Source organism: Pongo abelii, chromosome 5, assembly GCF_028885655.2.
Source record: "Pongo abelii isolate AG06213 chromosome 5, NHGRI_mPonAbe1-v2.0_pri, whole genome shotgun sequence".
Lineage (NCBI taxonomy): Eukaryota > Metazoa > Chordata > Mammalia > Primates > Hominidae > Pongo > Pongo abelii.
This window is the reverse complement of record NC_071990.2, coordinates 26920412-26927118: the sequence shown is the minus strand read 5'-3', so window position 1 is coordinate 26927118 and position 6707 is coordinate 26920412. Positions and strand designations below refer to the sequence as shown.

At 38.3% G+C, this 6707-nt stretch overlaps 1 long non-coding RNA gene across 1 annotated transcript; it reads left to right on the top strand.

The window, feature by feature from the left end:
* Positions 1-1888: 1888 nt before the first annotated feature.
* Positions 1889-6360, top strand: LOC129060161 (uncharacterized). The gene is made up of 4 exons (XR_008526632.2): positions 1889-3343; positions 3935-4143; positions 4893-5030; positions 5512-6360. It is a non-coding gene; the product is annotated as an uncharacterized LOC129060161 (long non-coding RNA).
* Positions 6361-6707: the final 347 nt, after the last annotated feature.

Here is a 6707-nt window from a genome sequence, read left to right as displayed (position 1 = left end):
ATTAAGTAACATTTTATTATTATTATTCATATATTTCCTTCCTTGTAAGCTAGCCATCAAAGCCTGCCAGAGATTGTATATTGAGCACAAAACGATAGCAAGGGGAGTCCTATAACTCATGGCACTAGGTTTCAATAATGGAAAACATCAATCCCTAGAAAGACATCTTCATGCAAGTAATACATGATTTTATTTCCATAATCTGAGAAATTTAGTCTGTTGGCAGTCATCTGTCTTACTCACTTAGCATTTTGTCTATGGGGAAGACAAAATTGTCCTTTCAGGTTAAATGTTTTATGTTTGTTTTGATACATTTTGTGTTGACTGTATTCTCTGAGAAAAATATTTTTCCAAGTTTTTGTTTTTCCTGTGTATTGCCTAGGAAACTTTGGTGCATCCTTTGCTTATGAAATGAAATTTATTTCTTATTGAATGTCTTGAAAGTTCCTTAAATGTACTATTTGGATAACTTTAGAAAACAATATTTGAATCAAAAATGCATTTGTATCATTGGTCAGCTGTAATGCAGTTGACTTTGAAATATTCTGAATCTGGGCAATAAATATAGTTTCAAATATATATACAGTGATAACTCATCCTAGCCTATGTGCAGCTAGTTTTAAAATTTGGGTAAGAATAGAAACTTAGTGTATAAATTTTTAAATTTTCCTAAGTGATTCTTTTAAAAACTCATTCTAGTTAGAATGAGACAAGAGGGCCCTCCATAGAGTGATGCATAATATCCAATTTTGGTGTGATGTTTAAAAATAAGGCAAAGGATTTAAATTTCCAATAATAATTATGATGAAGAAGCATTTATATGGAGGCTCATTTTTAAAAATACTTTTACATTTATTTTCTAAATATAGTTTTATAGCAATTCTATAGGGGTAGGTATTATTTTTGTTGAAATAATGCATAGTCAAACAACAGTCTTTGATCACTTATGTGATTAATAAAATGAGTATACATAAACAAAACAGTCAGCCTCTTGCAGAGTTTATATCTGAGAGACCCAGAAAAGTTATACCATCTAAAATGAAACATATCAGTGAGCACAACTGAATGTAATAGAGAGCAGGTGGCATTTTCAATCTGGTGACAATGTTTTTCAATCTGGCATTTTCAATCTGGTGAGAAAGAGAAATTAGCTTTTAGCCCTTTGGGTGACTGAGATGTCAAATTTATATTTTTTAAACTTCTTATGATGGAAAATTTTAAACATAAAAGTTGATATAATTAGGTAACAAACTCCCCTGTACTCACTTTTGCCAATCCTGTTTTCTCTGTTTCCCCACTACATTTTTTGTGGAGAGAGGGTGAGGTGGAGGGAGTGTTTTAAAGTGAAATCCAGACATAGCATTTCACTTTAAACATCTCAGTTTGTATGTCTTAGAGATAAGGACTATTTTATTTTATTTATATAGGTGCATACTGTTATCACATTCAGCAAATTTAGCAGTAATCCCTTACTATAAGCAGTGGCTTGGCCAAATAGTAAGTGGAAAACTAGGATTTGAATACAGGTTTTCTGGTTCCAGCTTTTGCTATTTGATTCTTTTATATACCATTTTAAGCAAAGAACAGTTTTTTCATTTTAAAAGAGTATATGCTTTAAAGGGAGTATGGATTGAAGAGTTATGATTTTAATATATTGATTGAGACTTCATAAATAAGGGAAAGAGTAGGTGACTGCTGTAGACAGTGAACAGTTTGCTTGCTAAATATATTCATAGTTTTCCTTTATTTCTCTTCTGACATCAGTAAAAATATATTTGCCCATCATCTTTGTTTTCCTGGGTCAATTCATAGCTGAGGAGAAAATAGGCGCTCTTCTCAATGAGGTCCTCACCAACCTTAAGATTTAAAGATATTGCCTTATCTGTTCTTTGTAAGTCTCAGGGCTGAGTTTCCATGAGCACATTATTGGCAAAAGCAGTCTTTACCTAGGTGAATTACTTCTGATTTTCTGCTGTAAATATCCCTTCCCTCCCCCAGCGAATGGCATTAATATGGTACCCTCTTTTGTCAGCCAGTGTCCAACATAGTTTCAAATATGTATACAATGATAACTCATCCTAACCTGTGTGCTGCTAGTTTTAAAATCTGGTTAAGAATACAAACTATTTAGTGTGTAAATTTTTACATTGTCCTAAGTGATTCTTTTAAACACTCATTCTAGTTAGTTTTTAAATTTAATGAGACATGTATTGCTGTTGCACACTCTAAATCCTAGTTAATCCTATAAATATGTTAGCATAATACATATCCAACAGAAACAGTCGACCAGGGAAAACTGGCAGATATGCCAACTCTGTCTTCTGAGGATGAGCCTTTTATTCCTGGATCAGTCATTCATTCATTGCACAAATATTTATATAGCACTTGCCTTGTGCCAGACAGTATTTTAGATGCTCAGAACACGTAAGTGAATAAAATAGACAAAAATCGGCTGGGTGCGGTGGCTCACGCCTGTAATCCCAGCACTTTGGGAGGCTGAGGCAGGGGGATCATGAGATCGAGAGATTGAGACCATCTTGGCCAACATGGTGAAACCCTGTCTCTACTAAAAATAAAAAAAATTAGCTGGGCGTGGTGGTGTGTGCCTGTAGTCCCAGCTACTCAGGAGGCTGAGGCAGGAGGATCACTTGAACCCAGGAGGCGGAGGTTGCAGTGGGCCGAGATAGCGCCACTAAAAATCATCCCACTTTCCTAGAGCTTACATTTAGTAAACTTCAACGGAGGATTTTAGCAATGGTCTTCTTTTTCAGCTTATGTTCATTTACCCACTTATTTGCTAATTCCTACATCAGCATTACATATCTTAACATCATTCTGGTGGAGTGGAAAGGATGTAGTATATCCCGTTGTTCTTTAACACATAGTTGGTTTCCACTTACATCTTCCCAGATATTGCCCAGATTATTCTGTATCCTCTCTCAAGTATCCTTCATTCTTATATAGGAATACAGTATTCCTGCCTAGTCAGTATTAGAAGTTAGAACTAAGGGCACAAGCTGTAGTTTTGGGGGCATGCATGTGCCAAGAGAAACAGAGCCATGCTACATTGAAGGATATGGGAGGTGTTTTAAAAAACAAGGGGAGCAAGGTAGGATCTCACACTTTGGGGGCAGAGTTCACATACTTATGATGTCACAAAATTTCCTGCCAATAGGGAGGCAGGAAGGGGTCACAGGGTTCTATTCTTGAGGAGAAGGCTAGGATAGCCCTCAGTGTAAAAAAGCTCTATCGAAAACAGAGTAACCAAACGATGAAAGCTGAAGGAGAACACTCCCGGCAGGCAGAAACAGAAAGAAGGTGAAGAGAAGAAATAAAAGAGAAGGTAAGCTGGGAACATAAGCAGTAGAAGTGAAAAAAAGGTTGTGATTTGAGGGGAGAAGTCAGGAGGGGAATGTTGAGCATACAAAGCACCAGAAAAAATTTTTACTTCTCTTGACATCACCAAGGAATGTATTTGACATGTGGTGTGGCTTTTTATTTTTCCTTGCTGTTAACAGATACTCACTGAGATCCTGCTACATGTAAAGAAAGCATTGTGATAAATGTGGTGGGAAATGAAGGATTCAGGGTGATTGTCCTCTAGGGACTTTTAATCTAGATGGAGAGACAAGATATATGCCCAGGAAAAGCTTAGTAACAATACAAGGCTGTGTATGATTGTGTGCACGTAAGTGATTCAGATAAGAAGTTGAGATTAAAGAGAAAGATCTCAGTTCTTGCTGGTGAGGGACACAGGGTCAGTCTGTGGCCCCAAGAGGATTTGGTTGGGGTATGAGAAGGAGGAAGAGTCCCGGAAACTAAGTAGGAGTCAAGACAAGGAGACTGGCCTTGATGGGTGTTTAAGAATGGGAAGAAATCCCAAAGGGACTGAGGAAATCTAATTCATTTGACTCCTTTTCTTTTTTTCACTCAGTGCTTGTTTGTGTGAAACCTGGGATAATTAGACTATATGGCATTCTAATCCTCATCTATACTCTCACTGGTTCTGCCCTTCTGTGGTTGGCCTTCAACGTCTTGACCTGGGTGAATATAGAAATCCCAGGCAGTTCTGAAGTCTGCTCAGTGTTCTCTTTGCAATCTGCAGTGGTGAGGTCACATGTTGGATTCCTCTATCAAAATCAAGTAAGTTCTGTTCTTGAAAGGGAGGGTCCAGCTCCAATCCAGTCCCTTCCAGAGATTGTCAGCCTCTTTTTCTGTCCTAGTATACCTGAAGGAAACATTCCTGCCAGTAATAGTGGCTCATTTCAAAGCATATCTTATCCAGGGGCCCTCTAGGGATACCAGGTCAGGTTGACTCATGATTCTAGATATTTTTGCAGCATCCTTCTCCCTCTACCCCTACGCTTCCCCTGAGCTGCCATTTGTTCCTGCCTTAAAGTCCCTGAACTGCATCTTTTAGCTCTCTGGGCACTTAGACTCAGGAAGGGGGCCCTAGAAAGCTGTTAACCTTTCTTCTCTCTCCTTCGCTAATTCAGACTACTTCATATTTGATTGAATTTTCATGATCAGCACCCTTCTTCTCTCCTTCCTGAGCTTCATACTCCTGGCCTTCCCTCATTTCTTTCATGATACCTGAAAATGCACCTTAACTGTGCAATCACCTTCATCATTATAAGTAAGGAATAGGAGGAAGGAGATTTCCTCAATAATCCTGATTCTGGGTGGGGTGGTGTTCCATTAGACATAGTCTCTTGGAAACTGCTCAGGGACTGCTAAGGAAAAGCAAGATCCAGTGGGAGAAAAAGGAAAAAAAAAACCAGAGTAGGGAGAGCTAAAATGACATCTTAAGGTTTTGGGAATTAGCCCTTAGGCAGTAGACTAAGCTAACTGGTGATGGGTCATCACTTTTTTTTCTTTTTTTTGAGTAACAGGTATCTGTGTGTTCCTTGCATTACTGCTGCACTCTTTGCATGCTTTGAAAGTAAATAAGTTATACAAGGAAGTGAAAATCACTCTTCTCTACCCATTTTTCATCCTTTGATGCAGTGCCACACTATTTCCCTTACCTGGTAAGTATTCTTGGGGCTTTGCGAGTGGAAGTTGGGATAGGTCCTGAATCTAGGACCATCATATCTATCAGTTTCAACTGTTTCCCTTGCTACTTTCTAGGCATTATTTGGTACAATGGCTTCTCATTTGCTCGTCGCAGCTGTTCTTACTCTGTTAGAATTCTGCCTTCATAGAAGGCAAAGAATCTCTTTCTCTTATAAATTCTGTTAGAACCATGTCTTGAAGATAAGAGAATTTGTAAAATAAATTGTAGTAGGGCAAGGCTGGGATAAATAAATGGGATTAATAGAGTAACCCACACTTATTTTTTAATTTTTTAATTTTTATTTTTTTCCTGATCTCCTACCACCAGCGTAACCTGTACTTTAAGCTCCTAAGCAACATTCTCATTTGTTAAACCTGTTTAAAAACTGTAATTTTTAAGTAAATATTAATAGTTGTAGTCATTTTCATCTTCTATATCATCATTTCTTTTCTCAGGAATTCTCTGCTTCTTCAGCTTTCTTCCTTGTTGGCTTCGATGTGCTTTACTGCAACCAATCCAAGTGCAACCCATGCAAATATCAGTAACCAATGTTAATGCAATATCAAACAGAGAGGAAACTGGGTAGAGATGGCTAGGCCAACCTTGGTAGTGGTGACAAGGCTAACTTCTGAAAGTTCATATCTAGCCTGTCGTTCAAGACTTCACAGCCAAACACACACACCCTTCTTTAATAACTGTGTAAGACTGGAAAGAGTTGGCCTTTTACTAATCATTGTTCAAATATGGATTAGGAGTCTAGGAACCTGGGTTTTCACGGGAGAGGACACAGTTTGGTGTGAGAAGATGAATGAATCTTTGGCTCTTGGAGACTGATAATGAAAACCTTTCTCCTCACCTTGAAGACTCCCTAGGCCATCCCACCCCCTCACTGTTATTTGTGGTCCCTGGCAGGAGTTTCTAACAGTGACAAAGCTTTTTCTTCACCTATGAAGCCTGAGTTTTGATAAAAATTCTCTGCCCTCTGGGAGTTTCATGACTGGGATCTTTTCACAATGTGAGAGAAAATCTACTGGAGATCATATAGGACAAGTTTTCCTCAACAAGAGATACAAGGAAGAGGTCGGTTTGTTTGTTTTTCTAAAATTTATCAAGAGATTGTTAGAGTTTGTGGCACTGCAGGGAAACCAGCCAAAGTATGAGACCCATATGTTGAGAGTGACAGAGTGCAAAGTTCAAAAACATCAAAATATCTAAACATGTATCATGGGTCTTGATGACATACATGATGGAACCTCTCTACTCCCTGGACTTATTATGTGTGGTAATAAATCTACTTTGTTTAAGCCAGTTGAGTGTTTTTAATGTTGTGGAGCTATTGCTGAGAGTTTCCTGAGTTTTTTCTAGTAATGTAGAGATCTTTGTGCTAAATATCTCATAAACAAGTTTGGTGGGTATTGTGTTCTAAATCCTAATCACTAGCATTAACTCAAACCAGCCATATAAACAGTATGAAAAATGTCTGTCTGGCACGCACTTGGTTCGCTAAGCTTTTGCTTTCCTATCAACAAATCAGACATTCTCTTCACTTAGGAGGCCAACTTCTCAGCCACTGGCTCCAGCCTAGCCATATGGTCTGTCAGTGGCTTTAGGTTTAATCGACACATGCCCAGCCCCAACTCTCTCCTGCCTT